This window comes from Watersipora subatra, chromosome 1 (genome assembly GCF_963576615.1).
Source record: "Watersipora subatra chromosome 1, tzWatSuba1.1, whole genome shotgun sequence".
Lineage (NCBI taxonomy): Eukaryota > Metazoa > Bryozoa > Gymnolaemata > Cheilostomatida > Watersiporidae > Watersipora > Watersipora subatra.
The window spans coordinates 30,157,744-30,182,710 of record NC_088708.1 but is presented as its reverse complement, the minus strand read 5'-3'; positions in this window follow the sequence as shown (position 1 = coordinate 30,182,710).

Genomic DNA, 24,967 nt, shown 5'->3' with positions numbered 1-24,967 from the left:
AATAAAATCGTATTAGAACTTCTAAATGTGACCAGTTATAGGTGTAGAAACTATATCATTGAACTCAGCATAAAATTCTGGCCAAGAATCTAGTCTTACTTTATTCTCCATATTTATATAAATAAGAGTGAAAGATAGCTCTGGGCTGCTTCTCCACTAATAGTGGTGTAGGGAATTTCCTTCAATTATTTTTGTGTATGATTGGAAGTGCAAGTGCATTTGAGCACCTGCGAGTCCCTGTGTACAATTATACTCCTGTAATTCAAATTATCTTTTTATGTAAGTTTTAGAATTAGTAGAAAGTAATAATCAGTTGCCAATTTATAACCGTGAACCTGATCTCGTCATTCTAGATAGGAAAGAGAAGTTCTATTGCTAGATGGGTTTATCTACATAGTATCAATCAGTATAAAGTCATTCTAAAAAAATTAATGCTGTAAACTATTGATATACGTATTTTTGAAAGTTATATATGATAAAAATCAGCTTTACTCTTTGTATAAATATACCAAAAAGCAAATTTATTAAAATGTATAAAGCTAAACTAATACGTATGTATTTATTTTCATACTGCAATCAGAACAAGAATATACATTAATTTGAAATCTACTACAGAGGGTCCTAATACATGATACATGAGCCAAAGGTAGTATAATGACTCATCAACAGCGGTATGCTAGTGACTCAAGAATGCATCGCTTCAAAGGGGTTGAAAAAGTTGGTACCTCTATGATGTCATAAACTAGGCGGTAAGGAATCTCAGACTCTTGCCACACTGATAAGCAACTTGCCTGTTTTTCCAAGCAATCAAGGAAGGAAGTGAAAAAGAAAATAGTGACTGGCTAAATGACTTCTGAGTGCGTTGACAGACTCTAAAGTTAAATTTATGGAAAAGGACGAACAGAAGAATAGTTGGGCGATTAAAGACAGATTAATCTCAGCAGTTTTTTTTAAATAATAACTATCTCAATTAAATAAATATTTGGTGCATTCATTGATACAATATAAATTCTAATGTGTGTAAAAGAATAATGTAATCAGATTAATGAGAATATAAGCAGGTAATAGATGCCAAGGAAATAAGGTGGAGCAATACGTAAAAAATATACTAATGCAAGATTTCCGATCTGGGCATCAATAAACTTGGTGTCTTGTTAGTGTTCACTACTAATTCACAACAACATAACAGGCCATAACAGGACTTAATATTTTGAATTAATCCTGCCCTCAGAATTGTCGCCTCAATGTCCAGGATTGTCGCCTGTTTGTCCGCTGTGTCACCCTTCCGTCTGAAGTTGACGCCTTTTGAACTGAAAGTGTCGCCTAAGTGTCTGTCGCCCTATTGACTGTCGCCCAACCATCCATAATTCGTCAGTAATAACGCGTAGTAGCTAGTATTATAGGCTTAAATTCATCGATAGAAATAGCAGACTTCCAGCGGAGTGGTGACGAAGATAAGTTAACAGCTATGGAAGAGACTGTAGATTTCATATTATACACAGTACAATGTTTTAATTGCTGGTTAATAGGTTATCATATATACTTTTATACATTTATATGCTACCCTTACCAGTCAAAAATGTTCGTATAACACGAATTTTAATAAAACCGCTATTTCATGCTACTTTCAATATTTATTATTTTTAATTTTTGCAATAAAGATAATATGATCAGATACAGAATTCTCTCTGCTTTCCAAAAAGTATAGGTATTCTATGTGAAAAGGTGAGTGCTTCTATAGTTAAAACGACATTTTGTTGACCTATGTCATAATCTGTAGACTGTAGAGCATAATGACTCAATTGTACCTGAACACGAAATTGGATTATGCAATTGTACCCAAAGTGGTTAAATAGCAGCACTAGTGCTGGGCACGAGTACTTCTTGGTCAACGGGTTTAGACCCGCCCCCTTCTGTTCGGGTTTTTCGAGTATTGGGTAGCTAGTAGTGCTAGGCTCGGGTATTTCTTTGCCTACAGGTTTTTCGGGCATCGGGTTTGTTGATATGGATTTTATGTTTAAACTTTCTAAACAGATATATCTTCAAATTTACAAAGCAATTATATTTCTTTTCTATTTATTTATCATTTTTCAGTTTTCATTGACTGACATTCGTACTCGCAGCGTTAACAGGTGGATTGTTAAACAGTCAAGATAGTCTGGGGCTACAGGGCATTTTCGTGTCAACAGGTGGCAGAAGATAGGGTCTATGGTAGCTTAATACTTAAGCATGTTCTATGTACCTCTCTGACTTTTTGTAGATGGTGCTCCAAATATCATAAAAAAAAACTTTACATTATCGGCTTTTTCCGTTAGTAAGGCTTGTTGGCTTAGTAAAACTTGGTTATAATGAATTATGTAATCCATAATAGCTAGCTGTGGTAATCAATTTAAACAGAGTTATTAAATTTTCACTGCTACTATCAACACTGATAGCTGTTTCTAACAAGGTGATAGCGGAAACAGACTAAGGACCTATGTGTTATCGGTGATAGCGAACACGCGCGTATTAAAAATGGCATGGATTTGTTTACGAAACCGATTTGGCTAATTGCGCAAATAAAATTTGATGTAAGTATTTCTTCTCACCTTTTAATGACAAGTAATCACTGCTTGACTACAATATTTCTAGTATGCATAGTAAATAAGGTATGATATATTTTATTCTATCTATTAAATTAAAGACTCGTTAAACCCCATTGTCATGCCTCCTTAGCAAAAATGACACAGAAATGCCCTGTGGTCCCAGACTAAGAGCGCAGGGTGCAATAGACCGAGTTTTTGTTAACACTACCCGACGGATCCGTGTACCAAAACCCAAACTCGAAAGTCAAAACCCGAACCCGAAGGACCGGAATACCCAAAATCTCTATTACCCGATACTCGAGAGAAGATAAACCCGCGAGTTCAACGAGTATTACTACCCGTGCCCAGCACTAAGCAGCACTGACTCTGATGGCGATGAAATTAATGGTTTTGTAAGAATGAAGAACATTGTAGAGGATCGTTTTGCTTTGTAGCTTCACATCGCTTTATCAATGCACAAAGTATAAACACAATTAATTTTTTGAATAGCAGTGCTTGTTAACGTGTTGGCAAAATGAAATATATAACCAAAACAAATGTTCTAGATGAAGTTTGAAATTGAAAAAATATCACGAAGCAATATCGGCAAAATGGCTGGCAGTAGGCCGATAGCTAAATTTGTACATGGACGCAAGTGAAAGGGCTATGTATTGAAAATGTGACAATTCATAGACAATACAAGATTGAGTAAGAAGCACTTACCTTTTCAATGTGGAAAATTAGTAGGTGAGAATTGCGTTTTTCCAGTGGCCGCAAGAAACAAATGTTTACGCGACCTTCTCGGTACACGTTGGCAGTAAATATTAACCGCGTGTAAATTACTACACGCTAACCAGATACGTATGACGTTTTGTGTAGAACGATGATGATTAAGTTATGTATAATAGAGGCGTGTACTAACGGGATATTCCCGTTAATGCGCCCTAGATACCTAGTAGCGGGTAATAGTTCGAAAAGTATGGTACTCTATAACGCGGACACTCAAACACACACACAGACAACGATTGCCGTTTATATAGTAGATGGTAAGCAGATATACAGACAGAGTTAAACATGAAATATTAAAACATTACGACTTACAAGCATCAGCCATTAAAGGTATGAAAAAGATTTCAAATAAATATTGGCAGCCGCAACTATATTTTTATCAAGGTTGAGGCGATGGCAGAAATTGCTATTGAATTAATAATTAATTGGTAATGTAAAATCACATTAATAATGATATTAATTCATTTTTGGTTTGCGAACTAGCATTAACAACTAAATTAGCAAACTATTTTTTGTTAAACTCAATTAAGCATCAAATTACCAAGTTACAATAATGTAGTTTAAAAACTAATTGTGTTAATTAAAATAGCAAGTCAATTGTGGTATAATGCAACTTACGCATTATTTTATAAATTAAGCTAACAAATAAATACATTGATATTAAGGATATTCAATTAGATTTGGCATAAAATTGAACTATGCATCGAATAATCAAATTAGTTTCTAAAATAATTGCTTTATTAGTTGAAATAGATAATTATAATTTCTGCAAAAACTAAATCATGAATTGTATTATCAAAATAGCTTGAAAAATGTTTGCGTTTATAAATCAATGAAAAGATCCATTTTTTTTTACATAAATAATGAGGTACGTTTAAAATGTTTAGAGACTAACAAATCTGTTTCTGATACTTTTGCTGGCACTATTCACTTCTATGATTACACTCTAGTACATCTGTTGAGGAGCATGAAAGTGAAAATGGCCAATAAAACATTTGCTTTTATTTCATTTTTGCGTTTATGTTTATCATATTGTACAGATTATCTACTATACAAACGGCAATCGTTGTCTGTCTGTTTGATTGAGTGTCCGCCTTATAGAGTACCGTACTTTTCGGACTATCAGCCGCAACTAGGTATCTAGGGTGCGTTAACGGAAATCTCTGGTTAGTACACGCCTCTATACCTAACCTGTCTTGACAAACAGTTGTTTTTGCGGAGTTGTGTTCCCCGTCGAGCAGGCGAGCAACACAACAGCTTGTCACAAGATGTACTGTGCCTGATGCATCAGCTGCACTTATAGGGAGTTGTTTTCTTCCGTCTATGTAGCTTGATTGCGATGTTATGTCGGTCGCTCCATTGGTAATCATAACGAGTTTTGCGCAAAAATTTATGTAGAAAAAATAATATTATAACGTTTAACCAGCGACCAGTCTCTGTTGTAAACGTTAGTAGAATTTAAGGATAAAATAAATTGAAAATAAAATTCATGAGAACAAATAAAACTGACTGATACAAAAATTGAAATAAAACTGACTGAACACAGAAATAACGGCATGTTTAGTCGCTGTTGTTGCCTAAGTTCTCCAGTTCTACTAACGATTACAACAGAGACTGGTCTTTGGTTAAACGTTGTAATCTTAATCTTAATCTTAATCTCAATGGAGCGACCGACATAACATCGCAACCAAACCGCATAGACGGAAGAGAACAACTCCCTATAAGTGCAGCTGATGCATCAGGCGCAGTACGTCTTGTGACAAGCTGTTGTGTTGCTCGCCCGCTCAACGGGGGAACAACTTCGAAAAAACAACAGCTTGTCAAAACAGGCTACTCTATACCTAACCTTTTCATCGTTTTTACACAAAAATACGTCATCTCCGGTTAGCGCGTGGTACTTTACACGCAATTAATATTTACTGCCAATGTGTACCGAGAAGTTCGCGTAAAAGTTTGTTTCTTGCGGCCACTGGAAAAACGCAATTCTCTCCTACTAAATTTCCACATTGAAAAGGTAAGTGCTTCTTATTCAATGTTGTATTGTCTATGAATTGCCAAACTTTCAATACATAACCCTTTCACTTGCGTCCCTGTACAAATTTAGCTATCGGCCTACTGCCAGCTATTTTGCTGATATTGCTCTATGTTTTTTTCAATTTCAAACTCTATCTAGAACATTTGTTTTGGTTATATATTTCATTTTTCCAACACGTTAACAAGCACTGTTATTCAAAAAATTCGATTGTCTCTATACTTTGTGCATTGATAAAGCGATGTGAAGCTACAAAGCAAAATGATCCTCTACAATGTTCCTTATTCTTACAAAACCATTACTTTCATCGCCATCAGAGTCAGTGCTGCTATTTAACCACTTCGGGTACAATTGCATAATCCAATTTCGCGTTCAGGTACAATTAATTCATGATGCTCTACAGTCTACAAATTATGACATGGGTCAACAAAATGTCGTTTTAACCATAGAAGCACTCACATTTTCACATAGAATACCTGTACTTTTTGGAAAACAGAGAAAATTCTGTATCTGATCATATTATCTTTATTGCAAAAATTAAAAATAATAAATATTGAAAGTAGCATGAAATAGCGGCTTTATTAAAATTCGTGTTATACGAACATATTTGACGGATAAGGGTAGCATATAAATGTATAAAAGTATATGTGATAACCAGAAATTAAAACATTGTACTGTGTATAATGCAATCTGCAGTCTCTTCTATAGCTGTTAGCTTATCTTCGTCACTACTCCGCTGGAAGTCTGCCATTTCTATCGCTGAATTGAAGCCTATAACATGCATCCACTACTAGCTACTACGTGTTGTTACTAACTAATCGCGAGGTTGAACTTTGAACGCAAATTACTCGACAATTCCTTTGACCATATCTGTTTGATCAGTCCAATGTCTGCAAACATGTCTGAAGGTCATGCTTAGCTTTGTAGATAGAGTGTAACTGTAAGCAGGCTCTAAATGTAGATGAGGGAGTAATGCGACTACGCAAAGCCTAAAAACCGGCTGATGAACTTTAAAGGAATATACTCGAAGCCGCTATAGCGGGCATGCACCCGAAGTGGTTAAGTTGGAAATTCTCAAACAAAGATTTAAAATTAAATTTTAGGCTATTTTATAGAGAAATCTTTGGACAACACTGTCACTACCATAAAAGTCTTAAAGATCGTTGGTTATGTTATCAACGAATAGTAAAATTCAGTTACTAGCAATTGCTGGGAAAGTCACAAAAATGTGTCTACGGCGGTCGACCATAAAAAACGCATGAATAAGTCTACTTCAGTAAAAGGATTGAAAACGTTGGAATTGCCACTGTTTGTGATAGTAAAAATGTTCATTTCCTTCCGCAACTGAGTTACTTTTACTTTTTTTTTAGCTACGAGTACTACAGAACTACAGCTACTACAGAACTTGCACGGGCACTCCGAGCATTGCGATAGGCGACGGTGAGAAGAAAGCGAGCAGCGTATACTACAAAAAAGCACACTCTCTCATTCAATTTTTAAAATGCTTGAAGCAGTACAATGCCTCCCAAAAAGTCTACTGCTCAAACGCAAGAACAGGTTGATTCCCGTAGAAAAAGAGACCGAATTTGCAAAGCTGCAGCTAGGCGAGCAGAAACTGCAGAAAAAACACAGCTACGCCCACAACGAAACAGAACTGCTACTGCAGCTGCTAGGAGAGCAGAAACCGCTGAACAAACACAGGTACATTGAGAGCAGGCCAGAATGGATGCTGCAGCCGCTAGAAGTGCAGAGACTACTGAGCCGACCCAGCAGCGACTCAAACGGCTCAGAGCAGCCGCTTCATTGGCCAGACGTGCAGAAACCTTCGAGCAGATGCAGCGGCGACCAGAACATGATGCACTAGCTACAACAGCTGCTCGGCAAACTGAATTTTTAGAGCAGATGACACGGCGATAACAGAAAGATGCACTAACCACAGCAGCTCCTACCAGGCGCCGTGTATGGACAGAAAACTTCGCACTGGATTACAGTCCTGCAAAACGGTATAGGGCCGAATTTTTCTATGGGATGAATGTCCAAAAATGCTCCAGATGTAATGCCTTACATTGAAAAGGCGAGAGGCCATATATGTAGTTTATATAGTAGATTTTATTGATAATAAATTTCATCAACAACCGCATTACTGCTGCACAGTTTGTATATACCATGTCAAAACACAGGCTATAGAGGAAGAACTGGTGAGTCATGATTAGTGTTTCAAGCATGTAAAAGTCTCAATTCAATAAATGCTGGTGATAGCTAAGCAGTGCAATAAGAAAATATTTTCTAGAATTTCTTAAAATATGTAATTTAAAATATGTAAAACTTTTCAATAGTGCCAGTTTGAAGAACTTCAGTTTGCCTAGCAATGTCAATTTCATTATCAGTTCTGTGTACAAAATTAGGACAACTCTGATTTGAGTGGTTCGAGACTGATGCATTGTAGACTAGCTGTAAAATACATTGCATATTTCCATTGGTCTCTCCAACATTATTGACATGTACAACTTCATATGTGTATGCAGTCAGATCAGCACAAAAGTTTCAGTAGATTGCATATTTGGAGTTGTTTTACAGTATAAAAGACAACTCTCAATAAAACTATTGCTTTAGGTAAATCTGTTCCCAAACACGGGTAATGCAGCTAGTGATATAATAAATTGTGAAAATTATGAAAATAAAGAACCTTTTTGGTAAAATTACATGTTAAAATATTCTTTCAGCCAAATTTTAAGGAGTGGTTTCAAAGTCTGGTGATTCTCTTAATAAAGAATCTCACCCATGTGCTAGGAGTGATGAAATGAAATGCATAGATGTAGATGAATGTGATTGGTTTTAGGTACTTCATGGATATATATATAATGATGCACATTATATACACTCACTAGCTGCATTACCCGCCTACAGGAACAGATTCACGCTTAGCATAAGGTTTATTGAGAGTTGTCTTTCATTCTGTATAACAACTCCAAATATGCAGTCTACTGAAATTGTTGCTCTGAATATGCATACACATATTACATGTCAATAATGTTGGGGAGGATAATGGAAATCTGCAATGTGTTTTACAGCTAGATGTGTGTAAAATCTAGTAAATATTCTAGATTCACATGTCTAGATTCATGCACCCGTTCATACCCGTCTATATTTGCAGTTGACGATCGCACACTTCTGCCCCCGAGCCCCCGCCTTGGCTGACCAGTCTTTACTCGCCGAGCAGTTGACAATCGCGCTCTTGCACTCGCCTCGCAATCAATCGCTTCGCACTCGCAGTCAATCGGCTCGTACCCGCCTCGCAATCAATCGCCTCGCACTCGCAATCGCCTTGCAATCAATTGGCTTGCACTCGCCTTGCAATCGATTGCTTTGCACTTGCAACCAATCGCCTCGCACTCGCAACTAATTGCTTACTGTAGCTCTCGCAATCAATCACTTCGCAATCAATCGCCTAGCACTCAATCGCTTCGCAATCCATTGCCTCGCACTCGCCAACTCATTCATTCGGAAAGCCGCACCTGGATACTCTTGCTGCACTCGGGGCAAAAAAGGTCTCCCGCGCATCCCCAAGTGGCCCAACAGCCCCAAATCGCTAGCTGCATTACCTGTCTACGGGAACAGATTTATGTACAGCAAGAGGGTTATTGGGAGTTGTTTTTCATACTGTAAAACAACTCCAAATATGCAGTCTACTGAGATTTTTGCCCCGATTACACTACGCATTCACATATGCAGTCATATATGTCAATAATTTTGAGGAGAACAATGGAAATATGCAATACATTTTACAGCTAGTCTACAATGCATCAATCTCAAACCACTCAAATCAACATTGCCCTATTTGTGTACAGAGAACTGATAACGAAATTGACATTGCTAGGCAAACTGAAGTCCTTCAAACTGACAGTATTGAAAAGTTTTGCATCTTCTAAAAAGTTATACAAAATATTTTGCTATCGCCACCATTTATTGAATGGAGATTACATGCTTAAAACACTAATCATAGCTCACCATTTTTTTATCTATAGCCTGTGTTTTGACATGGTATATACAAATAGTAATGAGGTTGTGTCGATAAAATTGATATGCATAACATCACAGACAGTATGATGTCAAGGCAGATACAGCATTAGATACACCTTACAATAATAAAACATACCGCCAACATGATAGCCTTTTTATGAGATACAAAAAGGATAACAAATGTTTGAAAGTATATATATACTGAAAAATATGTTAGAAAACGCTGCATGTGGTATAGCAGAACATGAAGAACATAGCATGACATGCTAATAACACAATGTTAGTTCAACGCAACACTTGCGGATAGACAACATATTTTTTCTGTTTTTTTGTCGGGTGTATGAGCAAACAGTTTTCGATTTGTGCCTACTTTTTAGCAGGCAACGTACAGCTGGTCATGGCTAAAGCAGGGTGACAGTAAGTCAATACCGAATGCTCTCTTTCTTTTCACCATCGCCTATCGCAACCCTTGGAGTACTCGTGCAAGTTTTGTAGTAGTAAGTTACAGTAGGCCTACTCGTAGCTGGAAAAAAATTAGTAACTCAGCTGCTGAAGGAAATGAACTTGTTCAACTATCACAAACAGTGGCAAATCCAACGTTATTAAGTAGTTGAGGTGTGGCGATTCATAGGCAATACCACATTGAATAAAACGTACTAACCTTTTAGATGTAGAAAATTAGTAGGTAAAACGCAGTAGCAGTACCCGTGCAAGTTCTATAGTAGCTGTAGTTCTGTAGAACTCGTAGCTGGAACAAAAGCAAAAGTTACTTAGAAGGAAATGAGCATGTTTACTATCACAAACAGTGGCAAATCCAAGGTTTTCAACCCTTTCACCAAAGTAGACTCATTTATGCGTTTTCTATGGTCGACCGCCGTAAACACATTTTTGCGACTTTCCCAGCAATTGCTAGTAACTGAATTTTATTAATCGTTGATAACATGACCAACGATCTGTAGGACTTTTATGGTAGTGACAGTGTTGTCCTGAGATTTCTCTATAAAATTAGCTTAAAGTTTAATATTTTAATCTCTGTTTGGGGATTTCCAACTTAAAAATAAATATTTTTGTGTAAGTTCATCAAAGGCGTCTGAATTAGAAAACAAATAACTACTTATGTTGATGACTTATAGCCGATTCAGAGTTTTGTGATTACACAGATAATTAAAAAGCAATATCTACACTGACTCTGATGGCGATGAAAGTAATGGTTTTGTAAGAATAAGGAAAATTGTAGAGGATCGTTTTGCTTTGTAGCTTCACATCGCTTCATCAATGCACAAAGTATAGATACAACGAATTTTTTGTATAGTAGTGCTTGTTAACATGTTGGCAAAATGAAATATATAACCAAAACAAACGTTCTAGATGGAGTTTGAAACTGAAAAAATATTGTATACAAATTAAGCAATATCGGCAAAGCGGCTGGCAGTAGGCCGATAGCTAAATTTGTACATGCACGCAAGTGAAAGGGTTATGTAGTGGAAATGTGGCAATTTATAGACAATACAAAATTGAATAAAAAGTACTTACCGTTTGTATGAAGAAATTTAGTAGGTGAGAATTGCATTTTTTCCAGTCGCAAGAAACCAACGTTCGCCTGAACTTCTCGGTACACATTGGCAGTAAATATTAATCGCTTGTAAATTACTATTCCTTAATTTATTTTATTTGATGATTAGTACACTTGTATAGCTGTATAGGCACCTGTGTATAGGCCGCAGAACTCACGACGGTGCTTTTTTAAGCGGCAGCGACTTTACTGTTTAAAACGGAAAAGTGTCGTTGGGCACCGTAAAGAGGCGCGCTAACCAGAGATCATGTGATAGGTCAATAGTTATTTCACTTCGGTAAGTAGTTGATTGCGTCCCAATATTCGGGAGTTATCGGCAACTCGAAATATCGAACAGACAACTCCTAAAGATACGATATAAGCATATCAGTATTTATCGTCCATCTCTAGTAGGGGCGTGTACTAACCGGAGATTCCCGTTAATGCGCTCTAGCGGTGAAAGAAAAACCACAGAATAGCCGCACCCTCATATAAGCCGCATGGCTCACAAACCGTCAGAAAAAAGTAGCGGCTAATAGTCCGAAAAGTACAATACTCTCTAAGGCGGACAGACAGGTAGACAGATAGATAGACAACAATTGCCGTTTATATAGTAGACTTAGTAATGTGAAATTGGAGGTCATGAAAAGTCTATAGTACAAATGTTCTACAAAATGAGGCTGCTCAAGGTTAACAAGTGAACATTTGCAAGTGTAAAGTGCTGCGTAGATTTCACCGTAAAAAAAGCTATTCATTTGTTAAAGATATAGTAAAAGCTGCCCTTTCTAATAAACATAAAATGTAATGTCTTAATTCAAATGGTTTGGCAGTTTGATTGTTTGCATTAACCAAACTTTGTCAAGTTATCCAAACAAACTAACAGGAATGTCTTCTGAACACAATAAACTATTATTGTCACCAGCAGACTTTAGTTCATCTATTCTGAAACTGTTTTGTAGCTGCAAGGAGATCAAAACTGCTTGAAAGCATCAATACAAAAAAAAACTTCCACTAAAAACTTCTTTTTAATGGTTTTCCTCATTTCTTTTTCTCTATGCAAGTTGAAAAAACATCTCACAGAATAACAAACATTATGCAAGGCATTTAATAGTAAAGCAAAATATATAAAGTAAATGTTTTGTGGATCTGATGGTTGTGCTAGCAGCCTTGCAGAGTCAATCTATTAAAATAATAATAAAAATAAAATAATTATGTTTTACCTTTATTAGTATTCTTATACAACCTGTTTATATATACTAAATGGAGAACTGCATTTGTCAAGTTTGAGAAAGCACATCTAGCTCAAGTTTTCAGTAATGGCCCCAGCTATGAACTGGCATGTACATAGTTGTATGCAGTTTTTGTATGGTTGTTCTGACATCCCAGGTTCAATACACTTGAAAGAGCTAGGAGTGGTATAAATGAAAATGCACTTTTTGATTTTATTTTTGATGTATTACTCAACAAAAGAATTACCATTATAAAATCAAAGTTCAAGAATAAGATATTTACAAAACTTAATTTTTGAGAAGACACAACAAATATTAAAAAAGTAATTTTATCAGCTCATATTGGTATATTTATACTTGTGACAAATTCAGACTAGTAAATTCTACAATGTTATAAAACCTACATGTTTATAAACTATGTACAGGAAGTGTTCTTGACTGGCAATAATAACTATGCTTGTCTACTAAAGGACTTATAACAGATAATGAATTATGACAGTTATGTGCAAAAAATTCCTAAAATTTCCTTCCTAATTTTCTTGTTGGAGTGCTGACAGAAGTAATTATGATTCTATTAAAAGATGTCTTACCTCTTCATCTACTACTACTATTTGGTGTAGGGCTTGTAGAAAGTGACAGTGAGTTATTGTGAAATCTTTTTGCCATTGGCGATTTTAACAACCCGTTAAAAAATAGCCTCATTGAGTCTCGCTAAGAAAGCACAAGAGATGTAGAGCTCCAGTAATGGTCTGGAATTGCAGGATTTACCTGAAGTTAATGTTATATAGATCTGTTTGAGCCTAAACAACTAGACGTATTTAAGATATAACAGATAAATTAGTTATTTATAAAGTTTCAAAACAGCCGTAGCATAGTGAAACACCACCATTGGCGATGCAATGCCATCACAGAAACAGTCGCGTTACTCCTATTCTGTCATGATTCAGTTTTGCTGTTTAGAAGTGAAATGCCTATGCGATGCTTTATCCTTGGTCGTAGAAACGGCCTGAGTGACCAATGGCATCCTCTTGTGTGTGTGCGTGCGTGCGTGTGTGTGCGTGTGTGTGTGCGTGTGTGTGGGCGTGCGTGCGCGTGCATGCATGTGTGCGTGTGCTTAATTTTGGCTTTCTTATTGCTTTATATGCACTCATACGCTTTGACATGAGGCATGGCACAGCTATCGCTCCACTATAGCGTTTTGTGAAAGCGTGTTCTGTTTGTCTGCCCAGAATGGCGTTTCGATCGCCACTAGCAAATAGGTGTCGCTACACTATCGATATCTAGAGACTTACTAATTGTGGTAAATACAATGAATGATAGCTTAAAGGCAGACTTTCGGTAATAGGTGGTGTCAGTTCTGGTTGCTGCGATAGCAAGTAAAACAGTAAATTATACTTTTAGTCAATATCTAAAATGAAAATAAACTATATAATGTAATTAATAATCATATTTGCTAACTTTGAAATGCTTCTTTGTCAAAATGCATTTGTGACGGTCTATCATTTTCTGCTTTTGTTTGCTTATTGAAGAAAAGAAACTAGAAAACAAACAGTTACAACAATTTTGTCATTAGTATCATCAAATCTGATTTGTTGTAATAACTCAAAACATGTTACAACATTTGTTTAGATTGTTGAAAAAGTAGTCAAACATTTTCAATTGCAATTAAAAATGCTGACAAAAATACCAATCATGGCAACTATAAGAGTCTGGGAAACTGCTTTTTGTAACATTTATCATACTGTAATACCTTTATTTGAATGCTACCTCTTCGAATTCTTTGATCTTTAAAAAACCATAGTTTGTAAAGATCAAAGACCATTATTCTGACGGAGGTAAGAAGGGACAGAGTTGGAGGTAATTTATAGCAGATATTTTAAATCTAAAAGGGTTAGTGTCGCTCTACTCAGAGGTGAGCGCAAAATATAGACAAAATTTGCTTTGCCCATAAAAAGATTAAATAGAGGTTCAGGTTTAGGTCTTCCCTAATAAATTCTGAAGAGATGTTTCAAAATTACAACGCCACTACCTATTTGAACATTCCCTCTAATAAAACACAACTATTTAAGAAAAGGCCTAAAAAGTAAAGCACTATGACATTCAAATGGAGGTTTTACGGTTTTCAAAATGGTGGTCTTCACATGGCTTGTGGGTGGTGGGAAAAACCATGCTAACTTTTTACTTGCTGTTACGGCATTCGTGAAACTGAGCGGAAAAAGAGTCGAGCTAAAAAGTTTTTAGTTATTATACAAAATGTTCGCTTCTTAGCTAGACAGCAGTGACCGGTATGCTATTATGCTACTCATTTATAGATTTACAAGTGTTTAAGCTCATAATGAATCATTGGTTAGTCGCATGTGTGCATTGAGATAGAGTTGGTAAAGAAAAGAAAAAAAGTCTATTAGATTAGAGACCAGATCAAGTTGTAGGCTCCAACAACCTAATTTTAGGTGTCATTTTACTGGTGGCAGCAGTAGGATTGAAGAAATTCAAATGACTTCAACTCACATGATGTTTTGAATTCAACTCTTTTGGCTTGCTATACAAGTGGCTGCCTGAAAAAAAAATTAGGAGCATAATTGGAATGCATAGACAATAGCAGTCTGCAAGGGAGACCATTTCGACCAGGCCTCATGACGGTCAAATATTAAACCTCGTGAATGTTCATAGTAACTCAAGGATAAGATGGGTACTTGATTTGGGCCGATAAAACCCTGATCTACAGAAAAAAACAAATAGTGGCTGACTTGGAGGATAGGACGAGATCTGACTTAACTCGTTGAACCCTTGGCCTCTTAATCACACTTTTCTGGAAAGCAGAAGGCAGATGCATTTACAGACAAACTGTCTTAGTAAGAGAAAACTCGGTTTGAGAAATGAACAAAGTTTGCAGCAGTAATGCTATTGCCTACTACTAGTTGCGTTAAGGTTCTCACAACCCACCAAATGGATGAAGTGCATGTCAGTTGGCTGTCTAGAAAAAATGGGAAAGTCAGAGATATGTAGGTGGTACAATCCGAGAAACATGTAGCAATACAGAACTGAATCACTAGAGCCTGGAGTTTCAACAAAAACTTTTTCTAACTATTGAATAAAGTAGGATGCGGACTCACCCAAAAGACCAAACGCATTAGTTCTTTTAGACTTCAGACTGTTGAACGAGGTCAGAAGCAAGAAAGGGAAATTGGGAGTTTTGATCTAAAGCTTTTGGAAATGCAAATGCCAGTTCAGAGTAGTGCGAGGACACCTGCTTTGAAGACGGCAGGGCCAAATTTTACGCAGATTAAAGGAGCAAAAACACCGTATCAATTGAGCCTTTCCCATGCTCAAAACAGCTGATAAGATAGGTAAAAAAGTCAATTGCTCACAGGGCCCAAGAAGTTTTTGCCACCTAATCTAGTCTTGAAAAGAGAGTGCAGAGAAGAGCTAAGTGGGAGCGCAAACTCCCAGACAGCTCCACTTCATGAACTACTATTTCCCCAAAATGTTGGAGAGCCAGCCAATACAGTTTTTGCTGGACATGGGTTGTACCATTAACCTGTAGAGCCAATAGGTCTATGACCCACTTCTCCATCTAACTTTAGACTAGATGGAGGAAAGTGACAGCCAACGACTGATGATTGCAGAACCTGGCTAATTTTTCTGGTTGGTAATCCGACTACTCATTTGGCGGAGGAATGCCAGAACAGAAAAAGTTTTTTTTAGTGGGTCACATCAGTGAGGACACAATCATCAAGATGTCGGTCTTGATGGGTCACCAGTCTTTTCCAAAGTTCTGACAGCCAGCGGTCTTGGCAGACGAAAGGCCCTTAATTAGTGTTGACTGGTGCAGCCGCTTATTGCAGAGCAAAGTTCAGTTAGTGAGGTATAATGTAATTCCAAACCAGAGTGAAGTGACCATCTATTGTCGAATAGCAACCCAAAGCTACTACCCAATTGGACTGATTGAGGGATGAATAGATAGACTATCGTTGCCTAAATGAACTCAAGCTGGATAGTCAGGTGTTTACCAAAAGGATTAACCTGGCAACGCAGATATATTACCATAATAGGCACATATACCAACAGATAAAACCAATAGTTAGAATCATTTTAGCGTTTATCTAAAAGCAATGCTTTGGTAGTAGTGATGTGTCAAGACGAGGGAAAGGGTAAGTTTTCCAAACTTCTATGAGACAGAAAAACTAACAGAGTTACTATCCCAGAATGACAGTTTCTTCAGTACTGACGAGGGAGATGTAGGACAAACCTCAGATGTGGAATGATCTATTTCGGTAAAGTATGGCACACAGTCTACCTACCAGCCACTCTTCATTAACTCAAACTAGAGAAAAAGGTAGGGGCAGGGAGGCAAGTTCAAAGGTTTTTTGGAAAAAGTCGGCAGCGGGAGCCTGGAGCTCCTTGATAGTGTTGGTGAAGAAGAAGGGTAGAAACTAATGATTTTGTGTTGGCTGCTGCCGACTCTATGTATTCAGAGAGCAAGACACCTCATTTTTCAAATCGATAACAGTTTAGATGTGCTGTTCGGTAGCAGGTTCTTTAACACTTTTGACTTAGTTTGTGGCTATTGGTATACCCCCTTGGATGAACACATCCAAGAATAGCCCAAATTCACTACTTGCTTTAGTCTCTGTAAGTAAAGATTATGGGATGACCTAATTGCGTGCAATTTTCTATAGGTTGATGGAGCAAGTGTTGCACGGTCTCTACTGGCGACCGCTTTGGGTGATGACATTATTGCCGTTGCGCCAGATAGATGCCAGCGGATATGGTGTAGAAAGAAGCTGTGTTGGTGCAAGAGCAAGATGAAGAAAGAAAGCTATTACTTTTTACAGCAAGACCCTAACCCCTGCTAGAAAGAACTGCAGGTTACCAGAATGAAGTTATTAGAGGTCATTAATGTGGTAAATCATTTCACTCTGCAACTCTATGTCCAGAATCTTTTTCTGAATGAATCAGGCCTCTGTCTGCTGGTTATGTTGACAATAGAAGCTCTCTTCTCAGGTGGCCCAGTGACTGAAAATGCTAGCCCAGTTGGAATGTGTTCTTGAACAACAGGCTCACAAGAAACATGGTATTGATGAAGGGCTTACCTGATAGCTCTACAAAGGCTGCCGTCAGTGTGAGCTCGTAAAACAGCAAGATGGGACTTCTACCAGGATGGAGGTGGCTCGAGACTAAAGAGAGTGGAAGCACTGGAACAGTGCACTGGAATAAATGCTGGCTGTAGCAAAAAGAAAAGACTATAAATGAAAGTAGCTAGGCTAACATGAGGAGCAAAACACAGCTAGAGTTTAAATTCCCTAAAATTGCTTAGCCACAGCCAGCATTTATTAACATAGCCAGCATATATACATACATTTAATAACTCTAAAATTAGTTACCATCTAGAACCATGGAAAAATGCTCCATTTTGTTATTTAGAAACACATTAATACCTCACAAACATCTAATGCGAATAATTTTTGATAAATCACTAAAGACTTCAACTCAGTCCCTGTTTGTTCCAGTTTTTGTGTTGCTTGTTGATAAACTTTACCAGTATAAAATTCTCTTGATAGCGCATTCAAAATTTTATTCAATCAATTGTGAAGTGAAAAGAAATCTCACCATAATAATAGATTTTTGAAAACCAATCTACTATTGTCAATATCTTATAGCTCTTTTGGTCAGAAACAATTAAATACAGAGTTCCATCACAATATGACAGTTGTCCAAATAGACTTACAAAAATTTCGGCATTAAGTAGACTTAAAAGAAATGTTAGAAGACCTTGTTGTTAACCCTAGCTTAATCAAGACTATTTTACTAATCGAATTTTGATGTAATATGCCAAACCTGCCAAATATTTTACCTTATATGCCAAAATATACAAACTTCTGTGAGTCCAGCGCTTTAACTAGCTGCAGTGATACTGCGCATGTGGGCCTCATAATACATGTACAGAAGCCGCTTTTATAATCTATAACTCTTATAACATAAATTCCGGTTAACGTAAAAAAAGTTTGTGAAGTTTTTGCTTTCTACTAAGTAAACCAATTTATATAACGTTAAGTGCAAAGTTGGACGAATTCTCAAATTTGATTTGAATATTAGTCTATGTCGATGCACTTGCATAAGAAAAAACTATGTGCATATAGCATTATATGTATTATACATATATATACAGCAATTTAGTTTGTTGTGATAGTTCATCAGTTGTGTCGCAAAAACAGAAAATACCCAAGTAGCAGCTCAATTGTTCATAAATTTTGAAAGGCGATCGATTGATGCAGGCGTTATAATACAAATATGGAAGTCATGAGTTGAAGTATCATTCAAAGTTATCTTTTATTATAACCTTGTTCCCTGAATACAGATAGACAAAGTACAAGCAGTACCATTTTTATAGTACAAATATTTTATGTTTTTCCTTTGTTGTATACACACAAAATATTTTTTATAAGATTTAATTTTCAAAATAAACTATGTCGTTAAAAAAAGCGAATCTTCGTAAATGGATGTCAAATATGTGCACTCCCTATCAAATTATTGTAAAACAACTGCAATCATGGTTTATTATATCTAGTGCGATTGATCAGAAAAAGGAAAAATGTTGTTGATGCATGTTAACAATAATGCAGTTACGTTATGGCTAACAAATTAAAAAATCAAAAACAAGTTTTTCCGTGTTGTATGGCCAAATCGGCGTGTTTGGAAAGACCTTGGAGCAAAATATAAAATTTACATTTATGCTAATGTTATAACGGAAAATCCATATAATGTATGCGTTCCTGGAACGGATCATTTATGTTGTAGGAGTGCCTAGTGTACCTTAATATGTAGGAATTAGGCTTTTATTTAATTTTTTGTAATTGTATTTTAATTTTTGCTTAATGTTATGTTTTTTATAATTGATAAAATAAAACACATGTGTGCATGCGCACGAACACACACACTAACTGGCCTGCCTCATCTCAGCAAACCAGCGAACCATTGTACCAAGTCTAACTCAAAATTACTGTTACTGGCTTTGAGGGGTTACAAACACAAAAAACAGTAATGCACCTAAAGCAGTAATACATAGGAACTTGGTGACTGCGCAGAGGAGGCAGGGTATGGCAAAACCATATATGCAGAACAAGAAGCACCTATTATGCTTCAAAAACGACACGCGATACACATGGCTCAACAATCTCTTCATGATATGCTCAAAGAATTACAAGCCCCAAAATCATGAAGGAGTGGCAGCCTTTGCTAGATAGTAGTCTTTTCCTCCCATATCGGCGGTAAGCCAAAATGAGTAGTTGTTTATAAGAGACGTCGCATTGGCAAAGAAATAGAAAATATAACGACAAACGAGGACAAAAGCTTTAAACATGACCGACTAGGAAATGATGAACACAAATAGAAGCTAGTATATAACAATTCCACTTAGCAACCCAGCTTTAAAAATGGTGGCATGCCGGTAGTAAAGAATATTTAAGCAAACGGCGTTCAAACGAGATTTTGAAGGAAAAGGAAAAGAATTGTGGTTCCTCCATTAAAACCGCTGCTGCCAAACAAGCTATGAAGAACAAACCAGTTGACCTGCTACCACAGGACAAAATAGTGACAAGAACAATTTTGTATGTGTTTGTTGGTATTAGACAAAAAGCAAAGCACAAAGCACAAAAGCCAGTCTAGCATATAATTGTTTTGCTAAAACCTCCTGGAGGTATAGGGCTTCCGCCATTCAATACTACTGTATACATCTGTCCTTTTTAGTTCTAGTATGCCCACTGAGACTAGGTTCTTGTTCAACATAAGGCTCACCACAAACAAGAGCATGAGCTCATAGTTTACTGGGAGAAGTGGTAAATCAAATTGATTACAGTCTTGTTGACCAAGAAAAGTGAGACCGGTTGAACAAGTAGATGAAGTTGACAACCACCAGCACTGATAATCAAATGACAGTTCTCTCTGATGGCAGAAAGCCCGCCATGACAGCGCTCGCTACAGAGTGGGGGAAAGCAAGGCTAGTTGGCTCAAAACTTTTTGACACCTGACCACTTCAAGACAAACAATCGGTTTTTTAGGGAAACTTGCATTTTAAAAAAACTGTTGTACAGTACTACAAAAATTCTCAACCAGAGTTGGGTTGCACCAGCACGCATCAATATTTTTTCTTATTATTTAATTCTTGAAAATGAGCCAACACGTCCCGCCCTATGGAGTTGATTTGGTACGTGGGGCTAGTTGGCTCACTTATAAAAATTAAATTTTCACATATATTTGAACCAAAAAGCTATGATTAAACAACAGGAATAACTTTTTGATTGTAAATGTATAATTAAATTAGGTAAACTGAACACAAACATATGTACTAACAGCTCAAATTTTTTAAGGATTGTCAAACAAGGGCTATAAAGTAGATAAAAACAAAGTTGCTTTGCAATAGATTATTACTGGCAAGCAAACTAATGTTGACAGTAAAAAACTGTTGTTGAGTTGTTCCAACTCAACAACAGTCTGCAATATTGCAGAGTTGGAACCTTCCAATGCCATGAATGTCACCATTGTAAAGAAAATTCTCGGTTCCCTTTACTCTCTACAAGTCAGTCAAACAACAACACCGAGTGCTAGGTGTGATTGAAATATATATATTCACAAGATAAATATATAAGTTTACATGCAAAAATATATAAAACATGCAGACAGGGTGCGCTTACCTCTTTGCCAAAACGATCGAATCTTCTTTCTTTTATACTTTTACTTTCGTTTGAAGTTGCACCCTTTTTCCTTTGTTCTACGCTCGATTTCATTTTCATAGTCTTCTCAGTTTTTAATCGATCCATCAGTTTTTTTCAGTAGCCCATGTAACTAATGATGGCTAAGTTTTTTTTGGAGTCTTGAAGGCTCAGTCCTACAACTTTGATAATCATGAGGCATATCGCTATGACCCTGCTCGCAAGACTCTTTTGTAACAATATTAAATTTGTTATTATCTAATTACAGTGACTCCAGATGTATTAGCAGAGCTCATGCCAAAAGAGTTGACCGACTTTGTCAGGAGTCTCTCAATAAGAGGAAGATATTTGAAAGTCGAAAATCGCCCAAAGTTGTTTCACATTTCTTGTTTTGAGAACAATTTGTCTCCAGTTCCTTACAAATGCAACAAAGCGGATAAAAACATTACGTACAACACTGATCACTTTTCTGGTATGTAAATAGTTATATGTGACTAGTAGTCCAATTAGTCTGCATGATTCAACCCAAACAATTTTTTGATACATAACCAAGTGAATACTTTATTGCAGCTGTATTAGAGATAAGAGTGTAATGCATCTTTTCAATTATTTCAAGTAAATTAAGACAATTTATTTTGATCACTCATAGTTTCTAAAGTTATGGCCCACACATGTTATTCTTTATGTTTTGTTGAAACTTAAACTTTTTAGGACTTTCTCGGTAATATTGTTTAAGCTGATAAAATATGGAAAGGAGCAGCAGTAGATTTAGCATATTTATTATTGTAGAAGAGTTCTGAGCATATTGGTCTGCTCATTAACTATGGTAGGAAACCAGTTGGCAACATTCACTCGAAGATTTAGTATATTTCACAGCAGGCTGTACTATCTTGCTTATTTTTAAATAATAAATTGATGGTTGCTTTAATGAGGTGGTAGAGCTCATTTTATCATCAGGGCAATGTTGTAGTTGACCTTTCAACATACATGAAGGAGAACTTACCAAATCTGAGCTGGGCAGAAATATCTGCTGATTATAATTTTGCAGTCATGCAGTGTCTTGCACCCGATCTTCCTTCAGTCTAGCTCTGTTAGGATAGATATATTATTTGATTTCCCATTGCCTCAGATAGCTTGGTCTGATTTTCAGAGGACAGGAGCCTTGGCATAACTAATAGCCAGTGTTACTGTTGTGGCCCTCCACCATTTCCCTGAGCTGCTTTCTTCAGGTTGAATCAGAACATTATAAGGACATGTCTCTTTTTTCCCAAACTCTAGCAGAGAGTAGTTTCTAGTCTAAATGCCGCTTTGGTTTAGCTTGTTTGCTTCTACAGCTTTTCATCAGCCTGGGAGAGCTGGTCCACCATCTGTGCAAGCTGACAGATGGCTTCCACTTTTTCTACTTCAACGTGGCTCAGTGACTCCTCGTCCAGGGCGCTAACAACGGTTTGGCAAATCAAAGTCTTCTTACTGTTTTTTGTAGGTGTTTGTTGTCGCCCTTATGTCAGCTGTAAGCCTGAAATTAGGCACCACCAACAGGTGATGCTACACAAGAAGGTTATTAAGCAAATTACAAAATGCGTTTTATGCCAAATTGGCTTGGTAGAGGTCAGGTAGCTCTCTGTAGCCAATACAAACCAGCTTTTCCATTTCAATAGCAAAGTGATTTCTTGCCATTTCATCACATCAAGCTGAGTCTACATTGGGCCTGTCTGAAAAACAGGTGGAACTTAGAACATAGTACCCCAAATTTAATGTTGGGGGTTCAAGTTCATCTGCAATCTTCAGACTATTCTTTCAAAGGTTTTCTTTCTTGCAAAGTTAGTTTGCACTTCGCAAGTGTTTGCACACTACCTACTTGAATTGGATAACAAAGTACTCATCATTATCAGTCACTGTGCACTGGGGAGCCCTAAAGTGATGGGCAAGCTTCTGAGATTCGGCATCAGCATCAATCATTCTAGGGTTTCAACCAACAGATCTGTGCTCGAAACAAAGTTTTGGCATGTCTGTTGACCAGATTTTTTCCCTAACGAATTCCGCAAGTGTTGAGTCACCCCTCTAGAAGTGAACCGACTCATGCCATGCTCCCGAGTTTTGTGTGGAAGTTTTTTAGAGATGTCTCACTCGGCTAATGGGTCATGACTTTTAAGACTGTCTGTGTTGCAGCTCTATGCTTCACTGCTGTTTTTCAGGCAGAGGTTTTTACTCATATATTGAACAGTCACTCTTAAGGCAGTCTTTGTTGTATTCCTGAGTTTTGTGCTGTCATTTTTAAGCAGTACCTACTTTGTTCTTTTTGAGTTTCTTCCAGCTAACACTTTTATGATAGTGTTGAGAAATTTATCAACAACAATCAGTTTTTGTCTGAATCCAGGAATCACTCAATTCCACTGCTGCAACCAGTGTAAAGAAAGCCAAAATTACACATTTTTCAGCACACCACACCAAATCTCATTCAGCTACACAGTTGTGCTAAAGATAGATTTATGTATAACTACATATGATAACATATGCCAAGACAAATTTACTAGCAAGACTCAAATGTGCTCTACCTGATCTTCGGCATCTGTTTTTTATATCTGAATGTCATGAGTAGGCTCCATACAGAACAAACTATTCTTCAAGAAAGATTCCTTTGTTTCTTTGTCAGAAGTTTAATCATACTGAGTAGAGCCAAACCAAGAGTTAGTCTGAACTCAGGGCCATCTGGATCCAACTACAACCTGATCCAAATCAGATGCCCTTCAAAATAAAAGTTGTTAGATCTCACCATGTTGGGTGATCATTCTATTTGTTCACACTTGACTTAAATGATAACTTTCCCTAGCACATTAAAACATGCTAAATATCTTTGTAAGTCTTGATGATTTCTAACAACATATGCAAACCTTTTTGAAAATTCAATGCTATACTAAAAGTGAAACCACCACAATATTTTTAATTGTGTCATGTTATTTGTTATTGTCCATGTGAGAAATCATTATTGAGCAAAATGAAACTCATATATGAATGCTACATACACATTTATTTACAACAATCAATAAGTATTGAATGCTGGATGTATTTTACCATGTTTCCTTTTCATTTCAGTAAATCAACAGTACCGCACCAACTTTTATAACAGACTGGGTAATATCAATGCATTCCTTGGCCAACGGAATGTTTCTGTTGAAAGTGGTCTTACAATTTGTTTCTGGTATAAAGGAGGTAGAGTAAAACAAGACGATCCAATATTTACAATAAATACTGGCGGAGGTAATCAACATTGTGTTAAATGTTTATATGTTTAAGCTATTCAGATAAAGATCTTGAATAAAACTGATGTTTTCAATATGGATTATTACAGCAGAAATAAACTATTTGACTGCTATAAGGATTGTGGGCTTTGCATTTTCCAATTGATGATTTCTACCATAGTTTGTATATATTGCACGGGAGCCTATATTTTAAACCGTGGAAACAAAAGTGTATAGTTGAAATTAGGCTGGCCAAAAATTGATATACTGTTGATAGTCTCGTCAAATAATTGTGTGAAATGTTTTACAGACCGAGAAGTGTCACGATTTAAACTGTTCTATAATAAAAAGGACGGTAGTGAGATAAAAATCATGATCAATGATCAAAATCAAGGAGTCCTAAAACCTAACGAAACTGAGATATTAAAAGTTTGGAATAAACACTGCTTTGTATGGAACGTAACAGCATATGTCAAGGTAACCCTTAGAATATTGCTGCAGCATCTGCTTTCCTCCACTTGTTATTCACAATTTAATTAGGCATTGTCATTGATATTTTATATAAAAAGTTAGATGGTAGAATAATGTATAGTAACAATTTACATTCAAATAACAAACACTTTTATACTTAACATATTTATCACTCTTTAATGTCTATCACTGAACAAGGAGTATCATTCTCCTGCAGGATAAAAAGACGAAAGTCTCTCACCTGATAGTATGCTTAATAGCAAAGAATTTCATGCGAACTCAAGTAATGTAGAGTGTAATAGTGAGAAGGTCTACTCAACCTAAAATTCTGTCTTGTGTTTACTGAACTGCTCAATGTTTATA